The following is a 14345-nucleotide window of genomic DNA, read 5'->3' as shown; positions in this document are numbered from 1 at the left end:
CTCAGAAATCCGCCTGCCTCTGCCTCCCAAGTGCTGGGATTAAAGGCATGTGCCACCACCGCCTGGCCGGCCTGGCTTCTTTTTCATAGGTTATTTTTAAAAATCAGTAGTGGGGTTGTGAGAGTTCTTTATATCAGATATCTGATACTATATGATTTGCATTGTCTAGGAATTTAGTATTCTTAATGCTTATGTCTTTTGGATAATTTAGTTTAAATATGAAGGAGCCTATGTGGTGATCAGAGGACTTTGGTAGTTTTACTTAGTTGAGGCAGGGTCTTGCCATTTCTGTCACATCACTCTAGGCTAGTGCTTCTCAACCTTCTTAATGTGCAATCCTTTAATACAGCTCCTCGTGCTGTGGTGACCCCAACCATAAAATTATTTTGTTGCTACTTCATAACTATAATCTTGCTATTGTTATGAATCGTAATGTAAATATCTGATATGCAGGATATCTGATATGTGGGACCCTGTGAAAGGGTTCGACTACCGAAGTGGTTGTGACTCATGGATTGAGAATTGTTGCTGTAAATGGCAGACAGCTTGTCCTGGAATGAGAGAGAAACTCTTGCTTCTTAAACATGTCGTCATGTGTGTGCTTCCCCTGCTCCCTTCTGTAAGGATGGCTATACTGATGCCTCAGCAGCTCTTCTCCCACCTGAGTGCATATCTGGTATTTTCAAAGTAGTCGGGTGTGGTAACAACAGAATCCATTTTACAAGGCAAGTTTCCAAGTGGCTGGAGGATTCCATGTTTCCAGTAGGTCTTCGATCCCTAGTAAGCATTTTCCTCACTAATTCCTGGTAGAATTTACCTTCCCTCTTGAATCTTCTAAGACTCAGGTTCTTCAGACTTGCTCAATTAATAGAAGAAAAGGTATTGAGAATTATTTATGTCATCATGAATAAAGCTGATTAAGAATTATTGCCGGGCCCAGCACTTGGGAGGCAGAGGCAGGCGAATTTCTGAGTTCGAGGCCAGCCTGATGTACAGAATGAGTTCCAGGACAGCCAAGGCTACACAGAGAAACCCTGTCTCGAAAAAACCTAAAAAAAAAAAAAAAAAGAATTATCTGTTTAGATTTCTCTTTTTTGGTCATCATTTAGAGAAGCTAGCACCCATATTCTTAGGTGTCTTTTCTCTTTTAGTGCCTCTTTTTCCCTTAATGGTAATGCTTAAATCTGAATTGTAAAATATCTTTATTAGCCCTTCCCACAAAAAGATTTATCTTGTTAAGAAAAAATCCTTATTAAAAGATTGTTCTTGCCAGGCGGTGGTGGCACATGCCCTTAATCCCAGCACTTGGGAGGCAGAGACAGGTAGATTTCTGAGTTCGAGGCCAGCCTGGTCTACAGAGTGAGTTCCAGGACAGCCAGGACTACACAGAGAAACCCTGTCTCCAAAAAAAAAAAAAAGGTTGTTCTTTGAGTTTTTCATGCCCAAAGTCTGTGGGATGTGAATTTTGGTTAATGGTGTAGTAGATTTCTGTCAGTGGTCTTACAGCTGGTGCCTTTCAGTTTTCACCTTTAGTCCCTTAAAAATTGCCTCTCTGGAGAGATCACTCTGCAGCTTAAGAGCACTGGTTGCTCTCCCAGAGAGCTAGGGTTCAAATTCCCAGCACCCACCTGGCAGCTTACAAGAGACTACAACTCAAGTTCCAGGGGATCTCATGCCCTCATCTGAAGACACTGAGTGCATGTGGTGCAAAGACATGAATGCTGTTCAAACATACACATAAAACATAATAAAATTTAAGACATTGACTCCCTAGCATTTTGTTACTGTTATTTTGCTTGCTAATGGATAGGTGGTGGGATTGATAGAATTCAACATGACTTTAAATGTTTTAATGTAAGCTTTCCATCTGCTCATCCCCTTACATACATGTGTTTACTCCATGTATTCACCATCTTGAATCTGTGGCTTGGGATCTTTTATTTGTTCTTTTTACATACTGCCTTGGTGCATTCTCTATCTTGAACTTTTTGTTGTATTCTTTCTGTCACTTTTTCTAGTTTGTAATTTTGGAAGTTTATTTTGACCAATCTTTCAATTAACCAATTTTTTACTCTGTTTTTTTGTTTTCCCTAGTAGTTCTGGCTATCTGGGAACTCATTTTGTAGACCAAGCTGGTCTTGAACTCAGAGATCTGTCTGCCTCTTCCTCCTGAGCATTGGGACTAAAGGTGTGAGCCAGTACACCTGGCTCTTTAATGAGATAAAGAACACATTTGGTAGCTTTTGTATTTTTCAGTTTGGTGTGTTTTTATTTACTTATTTATTTTAAATGGATTTCTTGTTTCCTCAGTTTTTCCAGTGTGGCATTTTTTACTAAGATCATATTGAATATGAGTCAGGTGTGGTGGTGAAGATGCACTTATTGCCTCCCACACACAGGAGAATGAGAGAGACTTCAGGAAGATGTAAGTTTGAGATCACTTTGGGCTACATAATGAGGTCTTGTTTACAAACATAGTTAATGTAGTTACGTTATAGTTTACTAATTCTAGTATCTGGACTTCCTTTGGATCCTTGTTCTTCATGTTTCTTAAAGTATTTTGTCAGTTCATGTTTGTGAGCTAGAGATGTAATTTGGAGCATTATTTATAGAAGTAACTAGAGGCTGAGGATCTTGATGTCTTTTCAAGTGCCTGAGGGCACCAGCAAACCAGGATCACTCGGATCCGGGTTAGAGGTTTTGCGCTGTTTTAAACTAGATGATTTTAAACTTATTCCTAGGAAGCAGTTTTTTGGAGCTTTCCTGTCATGGTGCAAGGTTGCAGAAGGGTCAGATAATGCAACCGGACCTCTTGGCCAGATCAACAAATGCTCCCCAGACCTTTGGATTTTCATTTTTTCCGGGGCAAATTATCACTATTTTGTTGGTGTTTTGGAATTTAAAAAAACAAAAACCATGTATTTATATCTACTTAGTCCTTCCACACACAAAAAAGTTTATTATTAGAAGCAGAAAGTGAGTTCTTATTTTCATGAACTCAAGTTACTGTAACAATAACCTCAAATTAAGTATCCATAAGGTTAGAGATACTACACTATATCCTAATTTGCATGTTCATCAATACGGCTAGCTGAGCTGGTTGGGTAAATTATACAGTGGCAGTTATTGGTTATTTGCCTGATTTGTTTATTTATTTTTTTAAAGATTTACTTGTTTTTATATGTATGAATGTTTTGTCTGCATGTATGTCTAGACACCACATGTGGACAATACCCATAGAAGTCGGAAGAGGGCATTCGATCCTCTAGAACTGATGATTCTGAGCTAGCATATGGATGCTGACCATTGGCCCAAGGTCCTCTGGAAGAGCAGCCAGTGCTCTTAATTGATGAGCCATCTTTCCAGGATTAGGTGCCTGATTTTTGATTTGTTCTGTTTGAGACAAGGTTTCTCTGTGCCTTGGCCATCCTGGAACATTCTGTAGACCAGGCTGGCCTTGCACTCACAGAGATCATCTGCCTCTGCTTCCCAAGTGCTAGAATTAAAGGCATGTGCTACCACACAGGATCCTGTAAGCTGTATTTCTCATTTATTCAGTGTGCCTCTAAGCAAGTGGCTTAACTATTCTGTGTTTATTCTCTTTTCTAGAAAAATGGAAGTAAGAGTTACACTTGATAGGCTGTTTGTTCTGACTCATCTAGTATAAGCCAATCAGATTGCCCGGTGGGGTAAATTTTTGCTATTCCTTTCAACACTTGGACAATTGTGAACTACTTTGTTAATTTTTTTTACTCTCTGCTTGATTTTGTAGATAGGGTTTCCACACCCTGCTATGTTCTCCAGCCTGACCTTCAGTTTGCAGCACAGGGCTCTACCTTACCTTCCTAAGCTCTGGGAGTACAGTTTACCACACTCAAGTCTTTCCTCTCATTTTTCATAAAATATGCTTTTTGGTTTCTTACTTTCAACTTTGGCTTGTGTGATTTTACCATCTAGTTAGCTTTTTGTTCTCTGGACATATATTAGAATAACTTGAGGTTCAGGTGTTATTAGCTTTATGCCAGTGATTAGGCAAGAAAGAGAATTTCTTGCACTTGAGAGGTTGTCTCTCTCAAGTAGCAACTAGGCACGTGGCTTGTGGTCCCTACAGTGTGGCATGAGATGGCCCTTTGCATTCTTGACTGAATTAGGGAGGACTGATGAGGATGTTTTTATAAATAGACTCTAGCGCCCAGGATAGCTGTTTTCCTTTGCTCATTAGACAGTGATGTGGAAATGAATGCTGCGGGGAGTAGCCTTGCTACGTGTTATTAAGGTTGGCTTTTGTTTGATTTGTGGCTAATATGCTGTTTTCTTCTTGCTTGTCTCTTACCTTTTAAAAATTGGTTTAGAAGCTGACCTCAGAGAGGTTTCAGATGAAGGTGGGGACACTAATGATAATTTACATTATTGTAGTTCATTACTGTGAGGTAGTCCAGTTTTTACAAATGGGGAAAGTCATATGGGTAGGTTTTTACAAGAGATTAAAAACTAGGAAGTGTTTAAACTTAGGTTTTCTGATTCTAAATATAGTACTTTCGTAAACGTATTTTTCAGAAGAATCAGTACCAAACACCTTAATAGGGACATAGTTGTACTGTGCTGAAAAGAAAAGTATATTTGCTTATTTTGCTTAAAATATAATTGACTTTAAAAAAACTTTTTAAAAATTTTTGACCTCTTCATTTTATTTTGACTGCAAGTAAGAGTAGTACTAACATTCCTTGTCCCAGGAGAGACACTAGTGTGTCATGTCTAATAGCACCAATTTCTACCCCTTTGACTCCTTAGGACAGCATCATATCAGAGAGTTACCAGTTGAGAGGATGCCTGGGTTTTATGTTCACTGCTCCTCAGATCTCTGGAGAAACAAAGCTAAAACAGTTGTCAGGAGTTTGTCTTTATTTCTCGTCTGTTGTGCTTACATTCCTCCTGCCCTTTTCCCTTGGTAATGTGAGAATCTAAAATGGGGTTTAGAAGTCACAGCGTTTGTGCAGATCTTATGCTGCTGCATTCATTTGCTTTTTTATTTTCTTAATTATATTATTATTTGTTGCTATGTGCAATGTGTTTGTGTGCCTGTGGCAGGACAGTTAGAGAAAACTTGGGGAGTTGATTTTTGGGGAATAATCTCAGGTTTATCTCAGGTCTTAGTCTTAATGGCAGACCTTTTTTTGGTGATCTTCTAACTCTAAATTAACCTGCCAGTTAATTTTTAAAAGATTTCTTTTAAATTTTGTATGTGCATATGAGTATAGTGCCTGTGAGAGACTAGAGATATATCCCCTGGGGCTGAAGTTATAGGCAATTGTAAGGTCATCCATTCCCCTACATACACCCAGGGAACCCAACTTGGTCCTTTCTGCAAGAGCTATATGAGCTCTTAATTGCTTAGCTCACTTTCTCTCTTTGTCTCTGTCTCTGTCCCTCTCTCCTCCTTTCCTGTCTCTTGCCCCCTAACCCATCCCCCGCCTTGCACCCGCCACCCCCCAACCCCGTTTTTTGAGACAGGGTTACTTTGTTCAGCCCTGGCTGGCCTCCAACTCAGGGATCCACCTGTCTCTGCCTCCTGAATCCTGGGACTAAAGGCATGCGCCACCACCTTGCTGCTTAACCATCTCTTTACCCTCCAACTTGCCAGTTGTTGGTGCCTTTCTTGTACATTGCAAAGAGACAATTTCTCCTTAATTTGAAGTTGAAGTTTTATATTTCTGATACATATACACATACATATGTGTGTGTGTATATATCTATATCTATCTATCTATCTATCTATCTATCTATCTATCTATCTATCTATCTATCTACCTATCTATCTATCTATCTATCTATATATATAGAGAGAGAGGGAGAGAGAGAGAGAGAGAGAGCACGCGCGCCAATGTTTTAGACATACCTTTAGTTTACTGATACTCATAGGAGCTCTTAAGGGTGGGTGCCTCAGTCAGGAATGCACTTGCACTGCAAGCACACCAACTATAGTTTTACATTCAGAACTCATGGTGAAGCGGCTCATGTTTGTAACCCCAGCACTGAGGACATAGAGACAGGAGGATTTAGGGGCTTCCTGGCTGCTAAAGTAATTAGTGCACTCCAGTTCAAAGGACATAGATGTTCCTGAGGATGACATCCAAGGTTGTTGTATGGCCTCCACGTGCAAGTCACACACATGTGTATGTGCACCCATACCCAGGACACATAGTTTAAAAAATAAAACAGAAAGATTGAGAACTAATATATTGTTTTGGAGTTGTGGTGGCTTTGTGACAACAGTGGAATTTTACAACCATCTACTCACCTCTACTTTTCTTGGCTTCTATCTTTGTTTCATAGGCCTTAATCATCCATATTGGTCTCCCATGCCTCCATCCTCAGCTGTATGGAGAGTAAACTCTGAAAAGGTCCATTGGCTTTTACCTGGAGTGGACCAGACTCTGAGAACTTGGTTCTGTCTTTTGTTTCATTTGACAGATTGAGCTATGGCTTTGGTACTTTCAATAAAATCCAAGTTGGAATGCTTTGATTGACTTTTTCTCATTGGTTTGTTCAGAAAGGCCAGAGACACATTAAAGTCTGTTTGTCCTATCTTACATATCTTTTCTGAAATTGTCAGCAGGCACTGTTGTTTTTACAGTGTGTTTGGGTTTAACTCACCATAAATTCAGATGTATAGTATTATAAGAGCTTTTTGAATCCTAAACATCGAGTGTCCCCATATCTAGTTTAAAGTAGCTCTTAATGTTTTTATATTTTGTTGAACTACATGTAGAAGCTTGCTTTTAATGGTCAGCCTCTGGAAAGTAATTTAAAAGCCCTTTTAAGGAAAAAAGCTTTAAGAAACCCTTTTTTGTTTGGCTTTATTTACATTTTAATAGTAAGTAAAGCAGTTTTTACCTACCAAGTGGTGACCTATTACATTTAGCCCCTTGTAGATAAGGTTAAAAAAAAATCCAACCTGCTTCTCCTAATACTTTCAAAGTTCAGAGATTCAAAGCAGAGATTGGAGGCAGGGATAGAAACTTTTTTAAACTGTAAGTTTCTCTTGCAGATTGAAGTAAAACTGGTTTGTTTATTTGTTCGTTTGTTTGTTTTGTGCATGCTAAGTTATATCCCCATTCTAAATATGTTGGCCTTCACATGTGAGCCTTGTTTGTGTAAGAAAGATGGATTGTATTGCCACCTTACCAGTATTTGAATCCATGCTCTGTGCTTAGTCTTGGGAGAACCAAAAGTTGTACACTGTGGGAAGTTAATGGGGAAATAACTTCTTACAGTGCTGTGTGTGCCTTATGCCCTAGGTAGGTGTTGATGTCAGAGCTTTCCGTGGGATTTTGGAGGTAAATGGTATGTTAGCAAAGTCATTACTCTAATAGTGCCAGTTTTTAACAAAAGTGAGACTGCAGAGCTGATAATAATTCAGTAGAGTTAGGAGTATCAGCCCTGGCTTGTTCTCACTGTCCAGCTGTATAGATTGTGTAGATTATTTAACTCCAGTTATGTCATCTGTAGAGTGGCTAATGATATCACAAGATTAAGTGAGACTAGGCTTTACTTTTGGCATTTAGGTGTGCTGAGGTAGAAGGATTTCCATGATTCATTTGAAGGCATTTGGGGCTTCAGTGTGAGATCATGTCTGAAACAACAAAACAAAACAATCCCACCCCCAAACTCTCAAAGATGGCTATACCATCTCTCACACAGTTTAAATTAAAAACAACAACAAAAACTTTAGAATTTCATCACTTTCTCCCTCTTAAAAAACTTAAAAATATTTACTATAAGGAAAAAAAAAACCTTGGGAAGGGCAAGGTGACATGTGCTTTTAATGCCAGCACGTGAGTCATAAGTAGATGGATCTCTGTGAGTTTGAGGCCAGTCTGATTGATCTACATAGTGTGTACCAGGACAGCCAGGGTTATATAGCTCTATTGTACATCTCTTTGCATTGTTAGGTTTTTCTGGTGTTGACTGCTAGTGTCCTAGTCTTACTGTGTCAGGAGTGGTTGTGAGTCACCATGTGGTTGCTGGGATTTGACTCCGGACATTTGGAAGAGCACTCAGTGCTCTTATCCGCTGAGCCATCTCTCTAGCTCCTCCTTTTTGACTTCTTATCCTCTTAAATCTTTGAGTGCTGGAGGGATTTGAGGATGAATCTTAAGCTTAATTCTTAGGCCAGTGACTTCAAACCTCTTTTTAAGAAATAACCATACTAAGTGACAGCCTGGTGTTAGTACATACATGAAAATGAAACAAGTTTATGAATATAAACTAGTTTGTATACTTCATCTTTATTTACTGTTATTTTGTTTCTTAAAATTTTTTTCTAAAACTTAAAATATAATTACATTATTTCCTTGTTTCCCTTTCCTCTCTTCAACCCTCCCTGCCTATGTAACCTGCCTTGTTCCCACTTGAATTCTTGGCCTCTTTTTCTTTGTTTTACACACACACACACACACACACTACGTACAACATGCTTAATCTAATTAGTGGGTTTTTTTTTTTTTTAGCTATTATTTCAGGGCTGACTACTTGGAAATGGATAACCAATTAGGGGGTTAATTCCTGGGAAAGACTATTTCTCCTTCCAGCATTCCCTAGTTGCTTGTTCTTCTTTGTCTTGAGGTGAGGGCCTGTGAGGTTTTCCTTTTCCGTGTTTTCATCTTTTGGTGGGATACTTTTTCAGATATTGCTAGGGACCATGCTGTTGAGATGTTACTGGGAAGCTTCCATGTCATTTATGTTGAGACCGAGTCTCATAGAATGTCCTGGTCTTTTGGCACTTTACTGTTCTTCCACACCCCCACCCCCTTCCATGATCTTTCCTAAGCTTTAGGTGCAGGAGTTGTATTGTAAATGGATTCACTGTGGCTGGGCACCCCAGGAATACTTGTTCTGGGCATTTTGATCAGTTGTGGTTTTCTGTTGTGTCATGGTCTCACTGTTGCAGAGTTGGTTCTTTGATGAGAATGAGAGCTACTTTTACTTTTGATAAGGGGTATAAGGACAAATATATTTAGAATGCAGTTTAGGAGTTATGCTGGTTTAGTCAAGTGTTTGAAGTTAGGTTCTCCTCTCAAATTGAAGACCTTACTTATCTCATATAGTTAGCTAGGTTTCAAGTAACAGGCATGGCTTTTCTCCTGCCTTAACTCAAATTAGACAGCTGTTGGTTATCAGCAGAATCTATGTGCCACTATTTCATCCTTAAAGTTATTTTGTCCTGCTGGTCATTGTGTGGTTCATAGGTGTTGCAGTCGGAGAGGGCTGTTGGTTGCTTTTCTTGCTTGGAAGCTGTTTTAGTTAGGGTTTCTATTGCTGTGAAGAGACACCATGGCCATGGCAACTCTGAATAGGAAAAACGTTTAATTGTGGCTGGCTTACAGTTTCAGAGGTTTAGTTCATTATTGTCATGGGAAACATGGTGGCATGCAGGCAGAAATGGTGCTGGAGAGGTAGCTGAGAGTTCTACATCTCTATCAGCAGGCAGCAGGAGGAGAGGGATTGGGAGCACTTGAAAGTGCAAAGCCTACCCCTAGTGATACGCTTCCTCCAACAAGGCCACACCTCTTAATATCGACACTCCCTATGGGCTTGTGGGGGCCATTTTCATTCATATCACCACAGAAGCACACAACACTTTCCTGTACTGTAAAAGTCTCCAGGAGAATATTTTTAGTCAGATTCGGATCTTCAGGAGCCCTTTGTCTGAAGTGCATGGTTCCGTTAGCAATAAGATCTTATTACTTCCACCTTGTGGGAGGGCTACCAAAGATAACAATAGGCTATATTGTTTTGGGAGTCTCTTGAACTCTCCTGACCAACAATTTGAGAAGGAATTTCTTGTGCATGTTTTCTCAGGGGTTTGTTAGTGTTTTACCCTCTTCCTTCCCCCCCTTTCCTTTGTGTATTGACTTCCCTCTCCCTCCCCAATGAAAGCCTCCTCCCTATTTCCTCCTTCAAATCACTTAAAGCTTTGTTTTTATTCTACTTTTGTGTCCATGTGTCTACAGGTGCTTTGGGAGACAAACAGGTCAGATCCTCTTGCAGGTGTTGAGAGCAACCTGGCTTGGGTGTTAGGAATTTAAACTTGGGTCCTGTAAGAATAGTACGGTGCTCTTAACCACTGAGCCATTTCTTCTGTCCAGTATATTTCATCTTACAGTGAGCTATCCACTCTGTTACTTTCCATCTTACTGTTTCATTTTTTCAGAGTTGAGTTCAAGACCCTCTGATGTGAATTTACAGCCTGCTTCAGGTGGTCTACTTCTTTCCTTTGAATTCTTTTTGCTGCTGCCCCATTCCTACCTGAGATCTACTCATGCTATCTATCTGACATCTCTCTCTACTTGGATTCCAGTAAGAACCTCAGAGATGATGTGCCAGGCAAAGCATGATTCCTATTGTGCTTCCAGTGTTGTCCCTTTCAACAGTGGTGCCCGTTTTTTGCGGTCGCATTGTAGGTGTTGCTACGCAAGCCCACTGCCAAGCTGGTAGGATTGTACAGATTGAGTTTTAATCTCTAAAGGATGTAAAGCACTGGTATTCAGCTAATATTGCTGTGTTGTTTGTGTCGCTCACATTCATTTATGATACAGTAGCAATTTCTGTTGGCTCTGAATTCTAAATGTGTCCTGTATCACCACATCCACCAACACCACATTGATCTGTGCAGTCAGCATCCCATACACAGATTACTCAGGCCTCTTCTCTACCTAATCTGCTTCTGCTCTGCCCCTCCTCCTATACTTGTATTCCATGAAACAGTCAAGCCATTTGAAAACTGAAACCAGAACATGTCACCATCTAGTTCAAAACTCCCGGGAGACTTCTAATAGATTCCAGTTTGGGGCCCTTAGTTTCTCAAGACCATTCATCAGTCTTTGTTAAACAGTGCCACATGTGTGTTTTCCTGGCAAGCTGGTTAACAGACAGAATGCGATTCTGTAGGCCCATGGTGCCCGAGACCCTGCTAGGAGCTTCATGAGAACAGCAGTGCTCTCCATCCATGTGCTGCACAATTGAGGTTTACAGAATAGTGTGCTGAATTTGTTTTATCAGGGTCAGAAAGAGAGGGGGACATTTCTGTCCCGTGCTTGAAGAAACTGAGACTTAAAGAAGTACATAATACAAAAAAGACTTTAGTAGCAGTAAGCTACAAAGCTGAGTTCAAACTGAATTTATCTGATTCTCAGTCCGTGAATGCCTGAAACTGCATGGCTGACAGGAGTGATTAACTTACTGAAAGACAGCTCTCAGAAGAGAAGAGTGTTTGAGCAGAAGACTCTGGTTAGTCAGACAGTGAAAATGGAAAGGCACTGATAACTAAGCCTTGGGAGCAGCGTGGGCAAGACCTGCAGGTCTGAAGCCTGAGTATGAAAGGCAGACTATGAAAGATGAACATGGAAATTTTCTTGGTGTTAGAAGCTGAAAGGTCTTAAATTATATAAATTCTACCATTTTCTTAAACTGACTATGTAGGGAACCAGTTTTTAAACAAATATGCCATACCATACAAATATACACAAATAAAAAGAAGTCTTTCATAATATTTTCTTCCTCAAAGGTAGATATTGTTACCATACTTACAGACTTAACAGATGTTAGACACTTGGTGCCTCTTGAATACCTTTCTCTCCTTCCAGATACCAGCCCCTTTAAATTTGCATTGCCGTTGAGATTTATTTATCCTTGTTCATATCTGGCTGGAGAGCTAGTGTGGTGGAAAGATCCCATTATTAATTAGTAAATCTACACACTTAAGGGGACACACACACACACACACACACACACACACACACCCTATAAAATGACCATTACTTCTGACACTGTTTGGCTCCATCTCCATCAGATGTCTTTCTGGCAGAGAGAACTGTTACTACCTGCCTTGTACTTTGCCTGTTCCTTAGAAAATCAATCCTACCCCCAACCCCCAAGAAATCTAGAATCTATTTAGTAAGACATATAGAAACCTGAAAATGGCTGTGCCTGGTGGCACATGCACATAATACCAACACTCAGTGTCTTAGGGTTTTACTGCTGTGAACAGACACCATGACCAAGTCAAGTCTTATAGAGGACAACATTTAATTGGGGCTGGCTTACAGTTTCAGGGGTTCAGTCCATTATCAGTAAGGCAGCCTCCAAGCTGGCATGATCCAGGAGGAGCTGAGAATTTTACATCTTCATCTGAAAGCTGCTAGTAGAATACAGGCTTCCAGGCCAGTCTTAAAGACCACACTCACAGTGACACATCTACTCCAATAGGGCCACACTTTGTGCTAGTGCCACTCCCTGGGCTGAGCATATACAAACCATCATACTCAGGAATTTGAGCCAGGAAGCTCTGAGTCAGAGGCTGCTTGGGCTACCTTGCAAGACCTTTTCTTTTCTCAAAAGCCAAACTGAACAAAAACCTCCAAAGCAGAATGTCAGTTTGATCCCAAAGACTAAATGTTTTCGTATTTTCTTTTAATTTTTAAAAAGGTGATGTTTAGCTTTTAAATTTACCTGCAGTTTATTTTTATAAATATTGTGAGGTGAGGTTTAACAGGTTTTTTTGTTTGTTTTTTTTTTTTAAAGATTTATCTATTATATGTAAGCACACTGTAGCTGTCTTCAGACACTCCAGAAGTAGTATCAGATCTCATTAGGGGTGGTTGTGAGCCACCATGTGATTGCTGGGATTTGAACTCAGGACCTTCAGAAGAGCAGTCAGTGCTCTTACCTGCTGAGCCATCTTGCCCGCCCAACAGTTTTTTTTTTTTTTTTTTTTTTAAATTACCCAAACGTGGCATGCTATTATCTACCCTTTAATTACACTTGAAAGTTTTAATGTATGGTTAGGGTATGTGTTTCCTACCTTTTTATGGTTTTAACTATTTTTACATATTGCTTAGAATTTAAAAAAAAGATGAATTTTGGAATTACTTTATCAAACATGGAAAGATGAAAAGGAGAAATGTTGAGCTGGAATTGGACTGATAAGTATTTCTTTTAATAAATATGTAACTACATTTTGTAAAAATAGTTACAGGAATGGTAAGTATGTATACACAGCCCTTTCTAGCTAGCAGTGCAGACATCTGTACATCTTAGAAGTACAGTACCTAAATCTTTGTTGCTGAATCATCTTCCTTCAAGAGGAATTGTCTTTGGGAAATTGGGTACTTCTAGGAGTTGGAGCTGGGAAAATACCAGATGAGTTTGAAGTGTCTTTTGCCAGGAAATGGGCGAGTTGTTCTAAAGACCAGAAAATGTCAGGCTGACACTAAAGCTATTTGGATTTCTAGTTGGCCAAATCTGGAACTTTTGAGTGTCAAATAGGTGAAGAGGCAATGCTCTGCAGTTTGATAAATGTAGACAGAATGAAGGCTAGAGTATCACCAACTGGCAGGCTTCATAGAGATGGGGGTCATTTGGATGTTGACTGTTAGCTGATACTTAAAAGAACTAGGTATTGACAGACCTTACAATTGCTCCAGCAAAGTAATTGTTTTGAAGAGGAGCATGATAGGACTTTAGAAGAACCTGCTAGATATTGACTGACATGGTTGATATCATAAGTGTAGGGGGATGGGTTGCTGTTGGTTCTGCTTATGGTATGTTGTGTGTTGCTATCAGTCTGGCCATTAGGAAATGCAGACCAATCTTAGGCTGAGGGGTGACCCCATGAAATGAAAGAACTTACCAGGGATATAAGAGTCAGTAAAACAATGAGGTGCTACTGCAGATCAATAGACATTAGCAAAGACATGGCACCTGGATGAAATGTTGGACCACAAAGAGGGGGAAATGTTGTGGCCATTCTTATAACTGAGATAGAAGGCCTGTGGGCCGAACTGGTAGTGCAGTATTAATGTGTTAGTGCAGTATTAGTGTTGTGTTGGTATTAGTGTTGGCATCCTAATGTGGAGGCTTGGTTGTGCAGAAGAGTGAGTGCTGTTTGTGTGTTAGTATTTCTCACAGTGATTAGGAACTGATGGTTTTGGGTACGTATAGAAAACTTAACAAATGAGGCACCATACTGAATTGGGCAATCTTGTCAAAAGGTGTGTAAGCACTTAGAACTTTTCCATGTGTTTGGGATTATTTCAAAGTGAAATTAATACAGTTACTAATCTGTTACGAGTCTTGACCTCTGAAACTGGACCATTTAGTCTATATACTGTTTGTTTTAAACTTTTGAGAACTTTTCAAAAAAGTTTGTATTTTTCCTCATATAGCTTTTGCCCACTTCTGTTTGGAATTAGTCTTTTGACTCTTAATTCAAAATTATGTTGAAGAATTTAAACACACACACACACACACACACACACACAGAGAGAGAGAGGAGAGAGAGAGAG

The 14345-nt window shown here is 39.7% G+C and overlaps 1 protein-coding gene across 10 annotated transcripts in view; it reads left to right on the top strand.

Annotated features, from left to right (window-relative positions):
• Nucleotides 1–14345, top strand: part of Tcf20 (transcription factor 20) — a 179685-nt gene that overhangs the window by 105286 nt on the left and 60054 nt on the right. Inside the window, exon 1 of one of the 10 annotated variants that reach the window (XM_031350647.1) lies at nt 2407–2425. The exons of the other annotated variants lie outside the window; for them this stretch is intronic. The gene's annotated coding sequence lies outside the window, so the exon portion shown is untranslated. Of the gene's footprint in view, nt 1–2406; nt 2426–14345 lie in introns of those variants that run through there. 10 annotated transcript variants of the gene reach the window in all.

The sequence above is a fragment of the Mastomys coucha genome, unplaced genomic scaffold, assembly GCF_008632895.1.
Source record: "Mastomys coucha isolate ucsf_1 unplaced genomic scaffold, UCSF_Mcou_1 pScaffold11, whole genome shotgun sequence".
NCBI classification, from domain to species: domain Eukaryota; kingdom Metazoa; phylum Chordata; class Mammalia; order Rodentia; family Muridae; genus Mastomys; species Mastomys coucha.
The sequence above is the reverse complement of the archived record's forward strand: the minus strand, read 5'-3'. Positions and strand labels throughout refer to the sequence as shown.